We start from the raw sequence: 20,281 nt of genomic DNA, 5'->3' as shown, positions 1-20,281 counted from the left end.
GCCAACCCAGCCTTTGGAATGTTTGAGATTAGCCAGTAGTTCTGGGGCCTCCTCCTGCTGGTATTTCAGGATTGGAGGAGCCAGTGGGAATTCCTGGAATAACCCATTTTGTGCCAGAAAATTCTGGACCTTTCAGCAACAAGGGATGTTTACAACCTTAGGAGAGCAACAGATCTTTCCCAAAGCCTGGAATTAACTCTGGGCAGGGTGATCCCACGGGAATCATGTCCAGACTCCAGGATGCCCATCCCGATTTCCCAAACTGTCCCAAGAGAGGAAGGGTTGAAATAAAAGCAGGTCAGGTTGTCTTGGCAAAACTCCCTCCCCAGAAATTTCTGAAGCTCCAAAGACTTCACCTCCAAAGAGGTATTGGTTGATATCCTGCGTTCCCAAGTTTGTAGGTGGGATTGGGATCCAGCTGGATGCTCTGGAAATAAGCAGGAAATAACTGAGCAGTGACAAAACCTCCCGAAAGCAGCAGGAATTTGTCCCTCTCTCCCACTCTGCCATAGCACAGAGGGTGACAAACACTGGGATACCTCTCCTAAAGTTCATCCCTAGGGAATCATCCTGCTAAAAAACCTCTCCCAGGAAGGAGAGGTCTGCTCTTATCTTTGTTACGGAATAGGAATAAGCTGAGCTCTTCATTCCCCTGCTGAAATTCCTGTGCTTATTTTAGACCTTTGTTAATGAGAGCCATCCTGAGAATTCCAGGGGTGTTCAAATGCTCAGCTGCCACCAGCCAGGCCCAAATCTGGGCCTCTCCTCCTTTTAAAGTTCATCAAAGGCATAAAAAAGTGGGGGGAAAAAAAAGGAAAACTGGCTGCAGTTCTGCTCTCAGGAACTCCAGCAGTGTTGGACTCCCCAGAATGATTTGGACTTGGGAATTTCGTGCAGAGATGAGCTGGGTGACTTCCCTAAATCCTCCATTTCCAAGCCTGGATGCACTGGACTGTTGGAGGTGATAAATTTGTGAGCACCTGGAGCCTCCTCTGGGCTCTCTCCAGCAGCTCCAGCTGCTCCCTGTGCTGGGATCCAGGGCTGGGGCAGCTCTGCAGGTGGGGTCTCACCTGAGCACAGGGGCAGAGTGGCCCTGCTGCAGCCCAGGGTTGTTTTCTGGGCTGCTCCTCCTCAAGACCTGCAGTTTATTTTCCTTTTTATTTTACTTTACTGCCTGGCACCAGCTGCAGTTCCCTTTTTCCCTAAGTGCACCTGGACTGGGAGCTCCTCATGAACTGGAATTTTGTTGCTCTTGGCCCAGGAGTGTGAGCAGCTTGCTCCAATATTTCTCTTTTTTTTTACGGGTGTCCATGTGAGTTTAATAAAGTTTGTTGTCTGCTCAGTCCCTGCTGTTGTCTCCTCACTTGTAGGGAAGTGGGAAGCTGTGCCAGGAGTTTTCTTATTTCTTATTGAGGTCCAACAAAACACTGACCCCATGGAGCCAAAGGAATAACGGGGCCCCCCGTGGCCCTAAAACAGCAGTGGGAGCTTCGTTAAAATTGATCTGGAATTCAGCAATTAATCAACACTCACCCAAGACAATGCAGTCAATTAATCAGGCACAGAATGCCCTGTCCAGATCACAGGGCCAAGGTTTGGATAAAAACCAAGCCCAAGAGAAACTCCCAGTTCTTGGTCGATAGGGAAGGACCAGGATGTTTCAGCACATGTAATTAGCAATTAGTTACTCATTAGAATGGCCCCACCAAGCAAACCTGGAGCACATCCAAGGGCTCGGATTCCCTTTGGATCACTGGGCCCTTATTGCATTTTAAAAGCCATTTTTGGGCTGTGCAAAAGGCAAAGAGCTCCTTCAGGGCCAGGGACTGTGGGGGTCAGTCAGTGGGGTATCATGGAATGATGGAATATCCTGAGTGGGAATAAATCCCCAGGGATCATCCAGTGCCCCCCTGCCCTGCCCAGACCCCCCAACAAGCCCAGCCTGGGCATCCCTGGATGCTCCTGGAGCTCTGGCAGCCTCGGGGCCGTGCCCATTCCCTGGGGAGCCTGGGCAGTGCCAGCAGCCTCTGGGGAAAGAAGAGCCTTGCCCTAAAAGCCAACCTAAATCCCTGCTGGGCCAGCTGCAGCCGCTCCCTGCTGCTGTCCCTGTGGCAGGAGCAGAGCCCGGAGCTGTCCCTGCGCTGCCCCTCGGGAGGAGCTGCAGCCCCGGGGAGCTCTGACCTCAGGCTCCTCCAGGCTCAACTGACCCAGTGACCTCGTGGGGCCCCTCCAGACCCTTCCCCATCCCCGGCTCCCTCCTTTGGACACTTTCCAACAGCTTCTGATCTTTTCTGGAGCCCCCCAGAGCTGTCCCCAGCACTGGAGGTGAGGCTGCCCCAGCCCAGAGCGGGACAGTCCCTCCCCTCTGGCCGGTGCTGGTGGCCCCTGTGTCCCCACACAGGGATGTCCCTCCTGGCTCCAGGGCACGGCTGCCTCAGCTCCCCTGGCCATGAACCAGGACCCCCAGGACCTTCCCTTCAGCTGGGGCTGCCCCTGGATCCCTGGCAGTGCCCAAGGCCAGGCTGGACATTGGGAGCACCTGGGACAGTGGGAGGTGTCCCTGCCATGGCAGGGCTGGGAATGGGTGGGATTTGAGGTCCCTCCCAACCCAACTATTCCATGATTCTTTGATTCTTCCCTTCCCTTTGAAAGCTGAATCCTCTGGAATTTTTTCCAGTGTTTTCCTGATTGTCCAGGACCTGCCAAGGTCAGCCTGGGATTGGATTTTCCAACCCCGATGGGGTATCCATAATTCCAATGTCACATTTCTGGGACAGCCACACATTCCACTCCTGTGATCCTTTGGGTTTAGAGATGCCAGGCAAAGCTTCCCAGCATCCCTGCAGGCAGGAATTAAACACATGAGGGCGGTAAAACAGACACAGATCAATTATCTCATCCCTAAAATATAAATTAATAATTGGTAAAAGAGAAAAAGAAAGGAATTTTGTTGTTCCCTCTGGAAAGTGAACCCCATTCCCATATTCAGTGACAGGAACTCTGGGGGAATCTGTGCTGCCCAAAATTGGGGTTTTCCATGAAATCTCGTTGCTATTCAGAAATTTCCTTGCAAAATCCACATTGTCCTGGAGAGTTCAATCAGGAGCACCCAGGAGATGCTGCTTCAGGATGGAGGAGCTTGAACTCCAGGGAAACATGGGGATGGTTGGGTGGAATTCTTGGTGAAATGGGATCCCATCTCCGAAAAATTAACTGGGAATTAGGACATTGGGAATCCTTCTGGGGAAAACCTGCTGTCCTAAGGAGTGGAGCTGGTCCTTAAGGGAATTCAGCAGCTGGGAAAGCTCCCAAAGGCTGAGCTTGGATCACCCAGGTGAGCCCAAGGTGCCTGTTCAGCCCCAGGCTTGGCACCATGGCACAAAAATCCTGGGAAAACTGCGGGAGGGGAGCTCAGCCAGCTGCCTCAGGGGCTTTTTTATGCCCCTGCCTTTCAGATGGACACAAATAAAAAGCAAAAATAAAACCCTTGGCCCTTCCTTTGTGAGGAGAACAGCCTGGGAATATTTATTATTAAAAGGACTGATGAAGCATTTTCCATTCTTCCATTGTTCCTGCTTTTTTCTTCTTTTCTCCTAGTAAAAACACCCGAATAAATGCAATTTATTAAGAACTGGCATCACCTCAAAATAGTTCCCCTTAATGTGAATGCTGTTAGTGACACTGTAAAATTTATTTACAGTTTCTCTTTTTGCTCGTTGTTTGGATGGACCATAGGACACCAATAAAAAATTAAAAAAAAAAAAAATCAAGGAATTATTTATGCTAAGCAGATGGAGCAGATGGAGCACTGGTGATAAGCAGCAGCTGGGCATGATAAGCTGCCTTTAACTCGGGGTTTTCTTCGTGCCCACAGTTTTTTAGAGCATTTTTTTCTCTATCATTCAGCTCTCTCGGTATTAAAGGGATGTTAAATGTGGAAATCTCAGTCCATGCTACTGAAAGAGTGATGAATAAAGGATGAGCATCACCCTCAAAGTGTTCTCTGAGCAGCCTTGAGGCTCCTGGTGCCTTTCCCACTTGGAAAGAAAAGCAAGACTGAAAAATAAAATCACAAAACCAAGGGGAGTTTAAAGCACAATGTGGAAAACCCCACCAGAGTGAGCAGAGAGTGGAAATCCTGCTTGGATTCACCTCCAGAGGGGTCCCTCCAGGGCTGCCAAATAATGGAATTATGGAATATCCTGAGCTGGAGGGACCCACTTATGGGAGTTATGGAATTTCTGTGGGGAATAAACCCCCAGGGACCCCCCAGTGCCCCCCTGCCCTGCCCAGACCCCCCAACAAGCCCAGCCTGGGCATCCCTGGATGCTCCTGGAGCTCTGGCAGCCTCGGGGCCGTGCCCATTCCCTGGGGAGCCTGGGCAGTGCCAGCAGCCTCTGGGGAAAGAAGAGCCTTGCCCTAAAAGCCAACCTAAATCCCTGCTGGGCCAGCTGCAGCCGCTCCCTGCTGCTGTCCCTGTGCAGGCAGTGAAGGACACAGAATTCCCAGGTGTTCCCTGCTGGATTCCTGATCCCTTCTCCCGTGGGTGGTCTGAATCCTGCATCCCTGTCCAGCCAAGGACATCAAAGCAGGAAAGCAGGACACAGCTGGATGCTCCCGCTCCCTCCTGCTCCCGCACAATCCCTTCCACTGATGCTGTTTGGGTCCCATCCTAGGCAGGATCCCTTGAACTCCGAGGGGAAGAGGAGGTGAATGGAAAGAGAGAAAACAGAACTGCCACAATAAATTTGGTCACATTTTGTCCCAAGCAGAAAGCTGGGCCAGGTGCAGAGCCGTGATTGGGATCAAGTGTTGGGAATGGCGCCAAGGGCTTCAGCTGAGCTCACTGCAGAGGCTTTGAGGGCTGCGGACAATGAGGCAGCTCATTAATCCTCGGACCTTCACCTTCCTGGGAGCACATGAGTCATGGATTGGAGAAGGGCAGAGCCTTGGATTCTTGGAACAGAACAGAGATTGGGATTATTCTGGGCTGAGCCCCCAGCATGGGCAGCAGGAAAGGGATTGGGATTGTGCCCCGAGCCCCCTGAGGTGAGACCCCACCTGCAGAGCTGCCCCAGCCCTGGGGCCCAGCACAGGGAGCAGCTGGAGCTGCTGGAGAGAGCCCAGAGGAGGCTCCAGGATGAGCAGAGGGATGGAGCAGCTCTGCTGGCAGGAAAGGCTGGCACAGCTGCCATTGTTCAGCCTGGCCAGGAGAAGCTTTGGGCTGAGCTCAGGGTGGCCTTGCAGGGCCTGAAGGAGCCCCAGGAAAGCTGGAGAGAGACAATTGCCAAGGGCTGCAGGAATTGCCAGGAGCCAGGGAATGGCTTCCCACTGAAATGGGGGAGATTTAGGTGAAATATGGGGAAGAAATTCTTCCTTTTGAGGGTGGGGAGGCCATGGCAGAGCAGCTGGGGCTGCCCCTGGATCCCTGGCAGTGCCCAAGGCCAGGCTGGACACTGGGAGCAGCTGGGACAGTGGGAGGTGGCCCTGCCATGGCAGGGCTGGGATTGGGATGATCATTAAGATCCTTTCCATCCCAACCCATTCCATGGTTCTGTATCTGCCCTGCTCTTCCCTGTTATTCTCCACCCTTCCCCTTTTCCCACAGCTGGGGCAGGAAAATCCCATCCCAAAATTCTCCCAGGGTGAAAAGGGGGCTCAGAGAGCTGGGAAACACCTGATGGAGCTTCACACAACCACATAAATGCTGCTGGAATTCCAGTGTGCTGCCAGGAGCCCCTCCAGGTGCTGGAGTCCCCCCAGGTGGGCAGAGGCTGCTGTGGAGCTGCTCAAACCCAGAGGTTTCCAGTGAAATTCCAACCAGGACTTCCTGTATCCATAGAGCTGCAATTCCAGTGTTTTTTCCTCCTCTTCTGCAGGATCTGGCTGTGCCCCTGGATGATGTTTGGAAGAACATCCAGCAGAAGTTGCCCAGCACTCCTGGAGCTGGAGCTGTGCTGGGAGCACACCAAGGGCAATATTTGCTTCCAATCCCAAACAGGAAGCTCAGAGCAGCTCCAGCTTGCAGGGAGCGTGGGATGTGGGGACAGGGAGATGCTGGAATGGTGCTGCAGGACTTTTCCACCCTCCAGGGTTGGCTGGCCTGAGCAGGGAGGAGCTGCTCCCACCTGGGGTAATGGGATTTGGCTTTTCCAGGGAAGGGAGGTGGGTGGTGCTGGCAGGAAAGGGAGCAGCAGCTTTCAGCCCAACCTCTCTGCCTGCTTTAATTGGATTTTGTGATCCAAACAATCCCAACTGCTCCATGCCCTGTGGACAAGGAGGAGACAACATTTATGATGTTATTTGATGGAGGGGAAAAAAAACCACATTTTGCTTTCCTTCTGTAACAAAACCCCAATTGGCACTTCCAGGGTTGCCAGTCCCATGGAATTTTCTGAAGGATCAGCTTCCAGAGGGTGAGGTTTCTTTTCCAGAGGGATTTAGGAGCAGGATGAGACCAAGGGATGCCCATCAGGGCTGGAAGGTCATTCCTCCCCTGAGCAGCCACCAAGCCAAGGGTGGCTTCCTGCACCAGGGGACCACAGCCAGGTCCTGTTGTAGCTGAACTTCCCAAACAAAGCTCCCCTTTCCATGACTTCAAACCCATCCAGAAAATGGCAATCCAGGCAGGAATCACAATTCACAGCTGGCATTTCAGTGATCCTCTTAAGATGAGCTGTTTTTTTTTAATTATAATTTAAAAAATCATAACCTTGAGGGATGTGAAAGGAATCAGGGGCACGGAGGGGACATTCCAGTCATTCCTGAAGCAGCAGCTTTGGCTCCTTTTAAATGTGGAGTTTTCTCGACCAAATTTGCAGGATAAGGAAAGAAGTTCCATCTTTCCAAAGGCCAGTTTGTGCTGCCACCAGTGCCACATAAACCCAGCTGGCTCTGAGCCTGGAGATGCAGCAGCAGCAGGAATGCTGCAGATGATGCAGTAACAAAATCCTTTGGTTATTTCATGGACTCAGGTCATGCTGAATAAACAGGATGTAAACATATTTTAAAAACACAGGATAATTTGCCTATTGGATATTTACAAACAATAGGATGAATCCATAGGATATTTTTTTCAGGTGTATTTTAAGTGTTTAGTAACAATGTGCCGCTCTGGGCACCCTGTGCCAGGGCTTGCCCACCCTGCCAGGGAACAATTCCTGCCCAAGATCCCATCCAGCCCTGCCCTCCAGCACTGGCAGCCATTCCCTGTGTCCTGTCCCTCCATCCCTTGTCCAAATCCCCCTCTCCAGCTCTCCTGGAGCCCCTGGAGCAGCTCTGCTGCAGCTGAAGTTCCTCCCCAGGAGTCTCGGTTTCCCTGCTCTGAAGAGCTGCCACACATCTGTTATTTTGGTTATTTATCTGTCACTCCTCTTCCCCCTGGGAATGGCCCCTTTCCCACCTGGAAATGGTGACTTGGCAGCTTCCAAGTTTTCCTGAGAGCTTCCAGCTGCCTGGATGTCAGCCTGGACAGCCAGAAGGTGCTGCTTCGTTTTGGTCAGGGAAGAACAGAGCAGCACAGAAGGGCCTTGTTGGGATCCTGGGTGTGTTTTGCTTTTCCATGGAAGCTGTGCCACAGATCTCCCTCCTGTCCAGGTGCAAAGGATGGATTTAGTGCTCATCTGTTGGGTATAAGTGATAAATTCAGCATTCCTGGCTCTCAGGAAAGATGAGGAACCATCTCCAGAGGGATTTTGGGAGTTCCAGTGCTGGTCAGGGGCTCTGGGAACAGTTCCAAGCCCGAAGGAGAACAAACATCCCAGGTGGGATCATCCTTCATGTCCTGCTGGGCTCCCCTGAGTCCCAGCCCAGTTGTTTTCAGGGACAAATCCCAAAGATCCCTCTGCAGGAGAGACCCCACAGCTGCCAGGGCCACTCTGGGCTGGATGTGACCAGAGTTCTGCCAAGTGAGCCACACAGTCCCCAGGGATGGAGCAGGGACATTTCCCCACCTTGGATTCTCCCTTTCCCCACAGTCCTCAGGGATGGAGCAGGGACATTTCCCCATTTTGGATTCTCCCTTTCCCCACAGTCCTCAGGGATGGAGCAGGGACATTTCCCCATTTTGGATTCTCCCTTTCCCCACAGTCCCCAGGGATGGAGCAGGGACATTTCCCCATTTTGGATTCTCCCTTTCCCCACAGTCCCCAGGGATGGAGCAGGGACATTTCCCCACCTTGAATTTCCCCTTTTCCCCACTTTGCAGTGCCCATTTCTCTTGGAAGCTGCATCTCCAGAGGGTTCCCAGCAGTGAGTTAAGTGCTCAAAGCCATTCCAAGAGTCACCTTGGCTGGTTCTGCTGGAATTCTGAGGTTTCTCCTCTTCCCTCCTGCTGGGCAGGGTGTGCCACAGATAAATCCAGAAGGAATCTGCTTTAAAAGCAGCCCAGGATGGATTTGTTGCCTTTTCCTCTTTCAGTCTACATTTGCCCACAGGGTCCTCCTTGCCCTCCCCTCCATGAACTGGAATTTTCCTTTGGATCCCACTTCAGGAGCCACAAAAAGCCTGTCACAAAAACCTGCCCCAGCACTGGAGGAACCCAACTGAGGCCTTCCAGGACCTGAAGGAGCCAGCAAGAAAGATGGAGAGAAAATAAAAGGCGTGGAAAAGGCAGATCTGATTTGTGCTGTATGGATCTCCTGCTTGTTCCTTGTTATGGAAAACCCATCAGAAAGAGGGGGAATAAACAAAGGAATTTGGGGCCCCAGCAGTGCAAATAAGAGCATTGTTATGGGATGGGTGTTTGGGTTTCTCCCTTCCTTTGGGAGCTGCTGGAGAGGAAGCAGATTAGGGATTGCCAGCTCTGGCAAAATCGACTGGTGGCATCATAATGACCTCATTATGGGCTGTAAATGAGCTCACAGCCTAATTATGTGTTCAGGGAAAAAAAAAATACCTCAGAAGCTGCCCACAGGTGTGTGGTTAACCCCTCCCGTGCTGGGATCCAGCTCCAGCCAAACCTCAGAGCTCTGGGAGCTGGGAAAGGTTTGGATCCAACAGCTGTGGAAGCTGAGTGCAGCTGGAATTGCTTCTGTCCATCTGCAATGCAAACAAAAATCCTTGTTTGTCTGGCTGCTGGTGACTGAGAATCCCAGAATCCCAAAATCCCATGGGCTGGAAAAGCCCTCCCAGCCCAGGGAGTCCCAGCTGTGCCCGATGCCCACCTTGTCCCCAGGGCAGAGCCCTGAGTGCCACGTCCAGCCCTTCCTTGGGCACCTCCAGGGATGGGCACTGCAAAGCTCCCTGGGCAGCCCCTGCCAAGGCCTGAGCTCCCTTTCCATGGGCAAATTCCTGCTGCTGTCCACCCTGAGCCTCCCCTGGCCCAGCCTGAGGCCTGAGCTCTCCTCCTGTCCCTGTTCCCTGGCAGCAGAGCCCGACCCCCCCGGCTGTCCCCTCCTGCCAGGGACTTGTGCAGAGCCACAAGGGCCCCCTGAGCCTCCTTTGCTCCAGGCTGAGCCCCTTTCCCAGCTCCCTCAGCCCCTCCTGGGGCTCCAGACCCTTCCCAGCTCCATTCCCTGCCCTGGACACGCTCCAGCCCCTCCAGGGCTCTCCTGCACCAGCCACAACTGGAGCCAGCCCTGGAGGGGCCTCTCAGAGCCAGCACAGAGGGACAATCCCTGCCCTGCTGCTGCTGCTGCTGCCAGGGGGAAATTCCAGCAGATCCAACCCCCCTGGAATAAAAGGCTTTCCAAGGTTGCTTGGCTGAGACCCCTCCTTTGGTTTTCCCTTGTTCCTTTACATAAAACACATTCCCTGGTGGAAACTGAGATTCCAGGGGAGCCCAAATCCTTCTGCCCAAACCAATTCCCTGCCCACCTCACCCATGGCTCCTCCACTGGACCTGGACTCTTCCCATTCTCCTCACAATTCCTGTTCCCTCATCCCTGCCTCCATCACTTTTTGCCTCTCCTTTTCTGTTCCTTAATCTCAATATCCCTTTCCACATTTGGATTATGGAAAAATCTCCCAGAATGTCCTTGTTGGCCATAGAAAGCTCTTCCATGTCTTCTCCAGTTTTCTGGGAATGACAATATGGATATTTGGAACGAGAACATGGAAGCACAGGATACACAGGACATTCTGCAAAGCCAACATTTCCCAAACAGTTTTATTATGTGGGAAGAGCAGGAATGAAGCACTTGTTGAGGCATCTCTGCTCTGACTCAGAACTCTGAGGTTCCTTTGCCAGGAGGAACAATTTTATGGAAGTATTCCTACAGTGGGAATATCTGGGATGGACAAAAGCATGGCCAGGTCTCCCTGTATCTACCACAAATCCAGAAATCCAAACACAGCAAGTCCTGAAAATATCCTAAATATCCAAAAATATCCTAAACCCAGGCAGAAGAAGAGGTTGGGTTCCAGGAAATCTGAGAACATGGGAATAAAGTTACCTCTAATGTACAGACATTGCTGTTCCATGGATAACTGAGATTATGGATCCTCATTCCTCATGGATTTGTATCTGGATTTTGGTATGGAGGGCCAGGAGCCAGGGAATGGCTGCCAGTGGCAGAGGGCAGGGCTGGATCTTGGGATCTTGGGCAGGAATTGTTCCCTGGCAGGGTGGGCAGGGGCTGGGATGGAATTGCCAGAGCAGCTGGGGCTGCCCCTGGATCCCTGGCAGTGCCCAAGGCCAGGCTGGACATTGGGAGCTCCTGGAACAGTGGAAGTGGGATAGGGTGGGACTGGAGGGGCTTTAAGGTCCACCCCAACCCAAACCAGTCTGGAATTATTTGTTTTCAGACTCCTCTTTCCTTGTTTTCTCCCACAGAAGCCATGAGCTCTGTCTGCTGCCAGCTCTGCTCTGCAGGATTTTCTCCTGAAATCCTGAAATCCTGCCATCCCCATTCTGCATCCATTTATTATCTCCCATCACTGTCCATAAAATCTCTGGAGCAGAGCTGAGTTCTTTGCTGTTCCCACCACGAGACACAAACCTGGAGCCGGAGTTTCTGAGGCAACACGGTTTGACAGGAAGAAATGACATCCCATGGGTGACAGAAGTGACAAATGCAGACATTTCCCAGAGGGGAATGATGGATTCTAATTATCCTGCAAGGTCAAGAGAACCAGGAGATCGTGGACTCACTGAAGGAACTGGGTTGGGAGGGACCCCAAAGCCCACCCAGTACCAGCCCTGCCATGGCAGGGACACCTCCCACTGTCCCAGGTTGCTCCAGACCCTGTCCAGCCTGGCCTGGGACATTTCCAGGGGTGGAACAACCTGGGATAACAACCTGGGATAGTGGAAGGTGTCCCTGCCCATGGCAGGGGGTGGAATGAGGTGATCTTTAATCCAATCCCAAACCGGTCTGGGATTGTTTGATCCACTCTCCCCTATTTTGTTGTTCTTTGGCTCATCCTGTGGGTGATGGACATTAAGGAACAGACTCATCCCAAGCCTGTTGCCAGGCTGGAACAGCTCCTGGAAGAGCTGCACTGCAGAGCCTGCTTGTCCTGCTTGAAAAACAGACTGAACCTAAATATCTGCAGCATTGCTTCCATCCCTGACCTGTCAGAGCCGTGACAAATGTCCCCCTGCAGTGACAAATTCCAGGAGAGGCTGGAGAGGGATGGATGCTGATTTATCACACTCCACGCTGTCCTTGCCAGCAGTGATGACTCTCTGCAGATGGAGAGGGAAGAAAAGATTGGGATGGCTCCTGTGCTGTATCCAAGGAGGAAAAGGAGCCATTGTGTGAGTGCAGCTGCGTCACTGGGCTCCTGGAAGGAGTGGGCAGTGGCCTCTGGCAAGGCCCTGAGTGGCTTGGCTGCTCCATGGACTGTGGAAAACAGGGAGAGAAGCTTTGGGATTGAGGGGAAATGTAAGGGATGAGTGGCTGTCATCCACAGCTCCTACTCCTCGGAGTCTGCAGTGAAGTAAGTGAGGGTAACAAAGCTGTGCTTTAGATGGGGTTCTGCTCAAACACTCCTTTCAAGCTGTTTTCTTGCTTTAAAACTGGTTTTAATGTGTGCTTTTAGCAGTTATCTGTGACAAGCAGAGAATTCTGCACAGGCACCACTCAGGAACATCAAAGTCACCTTAGATGGGTTGTGGATTTTCCCTGGAGACACATGGAGGTTCTTTAGTAGGAATTCCATTTATTCAAACAGAAAATGTGTCTAAGAATCCTGGAATGGTTTGGGTTGGAAGGGACCTTAAAGCTCATCCCATTCCCATGGCAGGGACACCTCCCACTGTCCCAGCTGCTCCCAATGTCCAGCCTGGCCTTGGGCACTGCCAGGGATCCAGGGGCAGCCCCAGCTGCTATGGGAAGAGAAGCTCTCAGATGCCACTGAAGTTATCCAGGATTTTCAGATCCATTCAGGCACTGGACATCACTAAATCACCTGGAAAACAGTGACCTGTGTACAGTTATTCACTGAAATGATCTGGAGCATGTCTGGACTTAGGAATTCCATAACCAGACCCTCAGTGGTCTATCCTGGTCCTACTGGAGCAGCTCAGATTGGCACTGGGTGGAGATGTGGCTATGAAGATCCGACGATTTTTTTCATTTTTCCCATTCAGGGACAAGTTTCCAAGGAGCTGGTGCTCATCCCCTGCCCTCAGTTCACGACTAAAACCTGGTTCTGCTGCAGCCTTAAATATTTTCCTTCTTTTCTGATCTTTTTCTCTGGAACCCAGAGGGAAAAATCCAGCACACAAAGCAGGAGCTTCCTGTTGCCATGCCATGAATGTTTCATGGAGATGAGCCAGCTTTGCTCCCAGAGCATTCCTGGAGGGACAGTGAACATTTCACCTGGAAGAGCAGCTGGTTTGAGCCTCTCAGGGCCAGAAGAGAGGAGTGGCACCCCTAAAATCCTTCATTCATGGCAGCAAGGGGCTGAATTCCCAGGGCCCAACTACTTCCCTGCTCCGAAGGTAAATCCTGCCACCAGCTCAGGGAACGAATCCAGGAGTGAAAATTTGGTAGGGAAACAATGGGAGGAACTGAACATTTTCCAAAAATAACAAGTGGGCTTTAAGGAAGGGGTATTGGAGGGTGAAAATTCCTGTTAATGAGCAGCTCTCCTCAGGAGGATCCAACATCCAGCAGAAATATGCAGGGATAAGTGGGAACAAGACTGTTCATGTAGGGAAAACAAAATGATCCTGTCCCAGGCTGTAATGACATCCCAAGAACTTCAGAGATGATGCAAAAATTTCCACTGGGTAAGGTTTGGATGGGATCTACAGCAAATGAACATTACAGGGAATCCTGATCCGAGCTGTGGGGTGATCACTTTGTTCTATAAACTGGTTGGGAAATGGTTTTATTTTGGGAAGGGTCTCCATGGAAAAGATTTCATCCTTAGTGGACTCTTGAGAACCATCATTCCTACAGACAGAACCCCAAACACAACTCCCTGCTTCTCCTGAGATGGGAAAACCACAGGATCTCCAAGGTGGGAAAAGACACTCAGGATCATCCGGTGACCTGGATTAAAAGTGGGGTGGGATGAGGGGAAGTGAGGAAGGCGAGAGGAGACCTTGAGGTGTGAAAGGGGAACAGTGGCGAGCCAAGGAACTGAAAATCCCAGGGAATAACACCAGAGGATTGAGGAACTGGTGAGGGGCACATGGAAATTATTTTGAAAGGGAAAAAACCTGAAATATTGGAGGATGTTTGGAATCTGGGACAGCTTCCTATGATTATCCTCTAAAAAAGGCAGGGCACTGGAGGCTTTCTGTGCTTGATTTTTAGAGGAGACTCTGAATTTATTTCTCAGCAGAGAATCCAGAATTTTCCCCCAAGCCAGCTGTGGCAACCATTCCATGGATTTCCTTCTGGAGTTACCCACCCCTTTCCCTGGAATGAGGATCCCCAACTGTTTTACCAGAATTCACTCATTTGGGATCACCCCACAAATTTTCACCTCGTTGAGGCTCTACCACCTCCTTACACTGGGATTCCTTTGCCTGAACCATTTGGGACATGGATCAGGTCCTTAAAGGAGGAAAAAAGCTGTCCATGAATTTTTGGGAGGGGGTTGCTTGGTTTTGCTGCTGGTTTTGTATTTCCCCTCAAAGGCTTCAGGTTTGAGCCTGCCTGGAGGGGAGAGGTTTGAGATGAAACCTCATCCAAAACGTGCCTTTTCCAGTTCTATGCAAGAAAAAATGATTACATGGGGGAATTTTCTAGATACCACCCAATCCATAATGAATTTGAAAAGTTAATTTGCTGCAGCTGCTTTCTAACTCCTCCTAAGGCCACAACTCCACATGATTACACAACCACAGCAACTTTTATGGCTGAGTGCAAACACTACCCTGGTTTCATTGTTCTATAAAAACCAATATTTAGTTTAAAGATTCCCTTCGATTTTAAATCCACTTTGCTTGGGAATCTCACTCGCCACCAGGATTTTTAGGGCCTTCACTTGCTGTTGGGCCTCCTGTTTGCCACATCTCGGTGGCATTTGCTGATTTGCCCCAGTTTGGCACATTGGGGCCAAATTGTGTGTCCAGCAGGAGCAGGGCAGGGATTGTCCCTCTGTGCTGGCTCTGAGAGGCCCCTCCAGGGCTGGCTCCAGTTGTGGCTGGTGCAGGAGAGCCCTGGAGGGGCTGGAGCGTGTCCAGGGCAGGGAACGGAGCTGGGAAGGGTCTGGAGCCCCAGGAGGGGCTGAGGGAGCTGGGAAAGGGGCTCAGCCTGGAGCAAAGGAGGCTCAGGGGGCCCTTGTGGCTCTGCACAAGTCCCTGGCAGGAGGGGACAGCCGGGGGGGTCGGGCTCTGCTGCCAGGGAACAGGGACAGGAGGAGAGCTCAGGCCTCAGGCTGGGCCAGGGGAGGCTCAGGGTGGACAGCAGCAGGAATTTGCCCATGGAAAGGGAGCTCAGGCCTTGGCAGGGGCTGCCCAGGGAGCTTTGCAGTGCCCATCCCTGGAGGTGCCCAAGGAAGGGCTGGACGTGGCACTCAGGGCTCTGCCCTGGGGACAAGGTGGGCATCGGGCACAGCTGGGACTCCATGGGCTGGGAGGGCTTTTCCAGCACCAGGATCCTGGGATATTGGATAAAACCCCAGCTTCCATCTGCTGGGGTGTGAAACACCTCACTGGTGTCTCCAGCTGGGGTCCCTCACTCAGGCCCAGCCATGCCCAGACCCCCATTCCCGTCCCCACTGTCCCCTCCGTGCGGAGCCCAGGGTTGGACACAAACCCGGCCAGCCCCGGGCTGTGCTAAGAAAAGTTCTCCCTCTGCACGGAGCCAGCTTTGCCCGAGGACTCTGTCAGCCAAAATCACAAGGATATTTCTATTTAAATCCCATCCAGTGTGTGCACATTGGGAATATTTTTACCCTGGTAGCACACACGCCACTACCAATAAGGGGGGATTGTTATAAATTGGCTGTTAAAATCCAGCCTGGACTAAAAATTGTGGTAGGAGGCCTCAGCCTAGGAGGTATTTGTTTGTTTGGACAGGTTATTTAAGACAAGGAATGAAAATAATGAGTGGGTGTGCGCTCCTACCTTGCTTTTTTCTGTTTAAAAAGGTCTTGCATGGTATTTTCTGGTGATTGGATCCTGACAGAATTGGAGAGGGAATTAAAAACCTAGCAGGTGAATTCTGGGATTCTTTTTGAGGGGAAAAAAATCTTCAGGGTGAGAACAACTGCCCAGCAAGTCTGGAGTGTTTCCCCACTGAGAATGCAATGGGAACATCCAGGGCCTATCCACAGAATAAACTGGAGTAGAAATGCTCAGTTTTGCATTTCTCTGAGATTAAAGCCTTTCCACCCTTAACATGCTGAGCCTCTGGAAGGCCTGAAGAGATGGAATTATGCTCCTGGATCTTCTCCATCCATCGGTGGATGTGACTGGCTCAGAGAAATGAGTGCCCAGCTGATGAGCTTTACAAAGTAAACGCACCTCAATTCACATACAAACAACTGGCCTGACACCCAGTGCTCTCCAGGAATTCCAGAGAGCTGTGGCACCTGAGACATACAGACCAAAGATTTATAAAAACCCCCTGGATGTCAAAAACCAGGCTCCTAAATCCATGCTTGGCCAAACAAACAAACAAACAAACACCTGATTTGCAGCAGCAGCGGCTTGGCCCCACGTCCGAGGGCTTTGGCTGACGTGACTTGTCCAAAGCCACACAGGAAATCTGCTGCAATTCCAGGAATAGAGCACAGATCCCTGGGTTTTAACCACAGGCTGCCTCTGTTTTCTTGGTCAGCCCTCCTTCCCACGAGGAAGCCGAAGGCGGGATCTCGCCGTGGCCGCAGCCAGCGGTGCCCACTGGGAACGGAGCTAAAGATGTTCCTTGTTCTTGGATTTGGGAGTTGTGTGGAGACCCTGGGGCTCCTCAGGACACTCAAGGTCAGACACCAGAGCTTAAGGACACCGTCCCCAGGAAAAAAGAAGGAGAAAGGGTGCGTTGGTAGAGCTGCTGTAGGCACAGAGAGGTGGGACAAGAGCTTTAATTTGCTTAACGAGCTGCCTGTGGGGTACGCAGCAGGACAGACCCTCTGCCCACAGGGAATCATGGAATCATGGAATCATGGAATCATGGAATCCTTAACTGGCTTGGCTTGGGAGGGACTTTAACCCTTATCCATGGGCAGGGACAACTCCCACTATCCCAGGCTGTTCCAACCTGGCCACTTCCAGGGATGGGGAGTCCACAACCCCTCAGAATTCCTTCCCCAAATCCCATCCAACCCTGCCTGTTCCAGCTGGAAGCCGTTCCCCCTCATCCTGTTTCTGTCCAAGAGCTTGAATTGGTTTAGACACAATTCTTGTGCAGGTGAGGGGGTGCTGAGGAAACAAAAAGCATCGAGGCAGAGTTTTTATAAGGAAATGTTGAGTTTCTCCTCAGGGTCTGTGCATTTGCCATCGTGCAGGGCCCGCCAGTGAGTTCCAAATGACATCTGATGTAATTCCTGAGTCAAAAAGATAACAAAAGGTCTGTGTTGAGTCAGAGGACCAGAACTGCAAACTGCCTGAACATTGTACTCACACACTTATTGCTAAACCAGCCCGGACAATTACAAATTACAAAGCAGAAAATGTTTGAATGTTCATTTCCAGATTTCTCCTATCGAGGCAAACCACAAATCCCTCTTTGGCAGATGCCAAATGTGAGGATTTAAAGGAAATGTTCCTGGAGTTACCCGAGTATGAAGAGCACTGGAGTGATTTTCTGAATCGTTTGTGCTGCTCTGTTCTGATCTGAACAGATTTTCTTCTGTCTTAAAAGGAAATACATCAACCTCTGGCCTAAGAGCAAGCACAGAAGATTTCAGGCTGTGCAATAGGAAGGGGGTGGGAATTGGGAATTGTCAGTGACAAGTGGGTTCTACTGGAAGTCCCATCTTGGGCTCAACAATAGGATTGGTATCTTGATCCTTGCAGTTAAGAAATGTGGATTTCCACATCGGCCCCATCTTGCGTGAATTACTGCAGATCTGACAAATCTGAGTTATTGGGCTCCTCCTGGGAGGTTTTTCAAGCCAATTGTAACAACAGCTGATGGGAACCAGCTGCTCCAGCAGAATGAGGAACCAGATCCTTGGCATTTGATGAATTAATAAACCCAGGCACAATACAAATGTCAGCAGCAGCCAGAAATCCTCCAGGAGAATGGGGAGCAAAAGGAAAAGAGCAGGAATCCAACTGCAGCAGCTGTTTGGCCAACAGGTAGGGGGGAACTATTTCTTCATGGCAAAAGCTTGGAAAGCTTTTCTGTGATTCCCAAAAAAAGGAGCTCCTTGCATCTAGATAAGAACAGAAATGCAGGGCTTGAATGAATTTCTGGCTGTTGATTTGAGGAAAAGCCAGGGAAAGAGAGGGATTGCACATCAATTGTCTGTAAATGCAGGGACAGAGCCTGTGTGACTTGGGAATGTGGCTGCAGGGACAGAAATCCTTGCACTGCCACAGTTCCAATTCCAGAGGCAAGAGGAGGGACCTGAGTACAAATAAATATCTGCAAAAAGGGGCAGAGGGGCTTTGTAACAGCTGCAGCCCTGACTTTTCCTGTGCCAGGGTTTTCCATTTGGATCAACCAGAAGTTCCCATGGAGAAGGAGCTCTGTACAGGCAGCAAGCTGAGGAACTGAATCCCAGAATCATGGAATGGTTTGGCTTGGAAGGGACATTAAAGCTCATCCCATTCCACCCCTGCCATGGGCAATCTCCATTATCCCAGGTGGCTCCAAGCCCCAGTGTCCAACCTGGCCTTGGACATTTCCAGGGATCCTCAGGGAATGATCCCAGGATGGACATTGGGAGCTCCTGGGGCAGTGGGAGGTGTCCCTGCCATGGCAGGGCTGGCACTGGAGGGGCTTTAAGGTCCCTCCAGTCCAAACCCATTGCAGGATTCTGGGATTCTGACTGAGCTGCTGCTATTTAGGAAATTGGTCTGGGAATTGCTGTGTAATTCCCTGAAAAGGCAGCTCAGTGGTGGAAAAAGGGAAAAAGCCAAGGAGCAATGATTAGAGCAGAACTAAACAAAATAAAAACGGATTTTGCTACTGTTCAAAGCAGAGCAACCAGAAGAAATGAGAAGGGAGGGAAATAAAGCTGATGAGAAATGTAGACGGGATTAACAGATTGGAAAAGATGTGAATGGGAATACAGATCCATAAAGTCCTGAGGAATGAGGAACAGGGTAGTAAAACTGGTAATAAAAGAAGGAGAAGCTCTAATCAAAGTATCAGGCAGAGGTTTTAACACAGACCAAATGAAGATCTCTTTAATTCCAGGTGTAATTAAGCTGTGAAAGCTTTGATCCAAACATACAGAGAAGGCCAAAGTTTTCAATCCATTGGGAGACAGTTTGGACAAATCCAGGTAGGACAGGTTTGTCTGGAGCTGATAAAGCCTGGCCACAGCCTCCAGCCCAACTGGGAAACCCCAGAGTGCCAGGAAGGCAGGAGGGCTGAGCTGTGTCCTGTGTCCTTCCACTCTTCCCATGGATGAACCACTGGATGCTCCATTCCACTTTAAAAATCCATTCTGTTGGAATTCAGCTCCCTATAAAGAGAGATTTCAAAGGTGGTTTTCCTTTCCCAGCTCTCACAGACCTTTTTAGGGACTTCTTGCATAAATTAAAGATTGGTACAGCCAAAGCAGGAAATTCCTGACAGTTCCAGGAGCTGCAGTTGTTGGGATCTCCCCACTCCTGGTGGAATTCCTGCCCCATGCCTCCTTCTGGGAAGGGATGGAATAATCCCAAAAAGAAGCTGCCAGCCACCATCTCCAGCTCCTTGAGCAGGGATTCTTTCCCAAGGTTATCCTCGGGCTGTGAATTTGATTTTCCATGTTCTGGAGAAGAGGAGGCTCCAGGAGAATTCCTTGAGGCCTTCCAGTGCCTTAAGGGGGTTATAAACAGGAGGGAGAGGGAATTTTTATCCCTGAAAACTGTGACAGGAGAAAGAGGAATGGTTTAAACTGCCAGAGGGCAGGGCTGGATGGGATCTTGGGCAGGAATTGTTCCCTGGCAGGGTGGGCAGGGGCTGGGATGGAATTGCCAGAGCAGCTGGGGCTGCCCCTGGATCCCTGGCAGTGCCCAAGGCCAGGCTGGACATTGGGAGCAGCTGGGACAGTGGGAGGTGTCCCTGCCATGGTTTGGGATGGGATGGGATGATCCTTAAGTTCCTTCTAATCCAAACCATTGTGGAATTCTACAATTCCACGCTTTGACTGACAATATTGGAGAGTTCCTTCAAACAGAGGTTTTTTCCCAGGGAACACATAGGTTCTGCACAAATCACTTTTTTGGGGAAACGTGATTTAAATTTTTCAATGGATCTTATGGAGTTACATCCTTTAAACTTCCCTGGAAAAACTTTTCCTCACAGAATGAAATTGGCCTGCTGTGATCCATTTGCTGGGATTTGGTCATGGCATTGTCCAATTCCCAGGGTGGATTTATCCAGGATATCAAACACGAGTTAACTCTGGAACCTGACCTCAGTTAACAACAAACATCCCACTGAAATATCCACAAGATTTTTTTTCAGCAGGAAAAAAATCCCAATGAATTCTCAGCTGGTCAAATCATGTGAAAAAAGGCTGCATCAACCCTAAATATTCAGTTTTCCTGGAGAAAGTCACTCAAGGATTTTCCAGGGGGAACTCTGCTGAGCTGGTTGGTTGCTTTACTATGGAATAGTCAAGTATTCCAGGCCTTGAGCCTTTCCTGAAGTTATTTAAACAGATTAAAGTTGGATAAGAGAAGCTATTAATTTTTTGATCATATGATCTTATATTTATTCTCATAATCAAATCCCATTCCCACTCCCTCAGTTCCACGAAATAAATGTGG

The 20,281-nt window shown here is 50.7% G+C and overlaps 1 protein-coding gene and 1 long non-coding RNA gene across 2 annotated transcripts in view; one reads left to right on the top strand and one right to left on the bottom strand.

Annotated features, from left to right (window-relative positions):
* Window positions 1–20,281, top strand: part of LOC131581151 (trifunctional purine biosynthetic protein adenosine-3-like) — a 310,961-nt gene that overhangs the window by 87,062 nt on the left and 203,618 nt on the right. The gene's annotated exons all lie outside the window — the stretch shown is intronic.
* On the bottom strand, window positions 5,721–8,636 carry LOC131581357 (uncharacterized). The gene is made up of 3 exons (XR_009278082.1): window positions 8,200–8,636; window positions 7,403–7,622; window positions 5,721–6,980 (listed from the first exon to the last, which is right to left on the bottom strand). It is a non-coding gene; the product is annotated as an uncharacterized LOC131581357 (long non-coding RNA).

This window comes from Poecile atricapillus, chromosome 1, assembly GCF_030490865.1.
Source record: "Poecile atricapillus isolate bPoeAtr1 chromosome 1, bPoeAtr1.hap1, whole genome shotgun sequence".
NCBI lineage: Eukaryota > Metazoa > Chordata > Aves > Passeriformes > Paridae > Poecile > Poecile atricapillus.
Note: the sequence above shows the minus strand (reverse complement) of the source record. Positions and strands in the feature narration are given on the sequence as shown.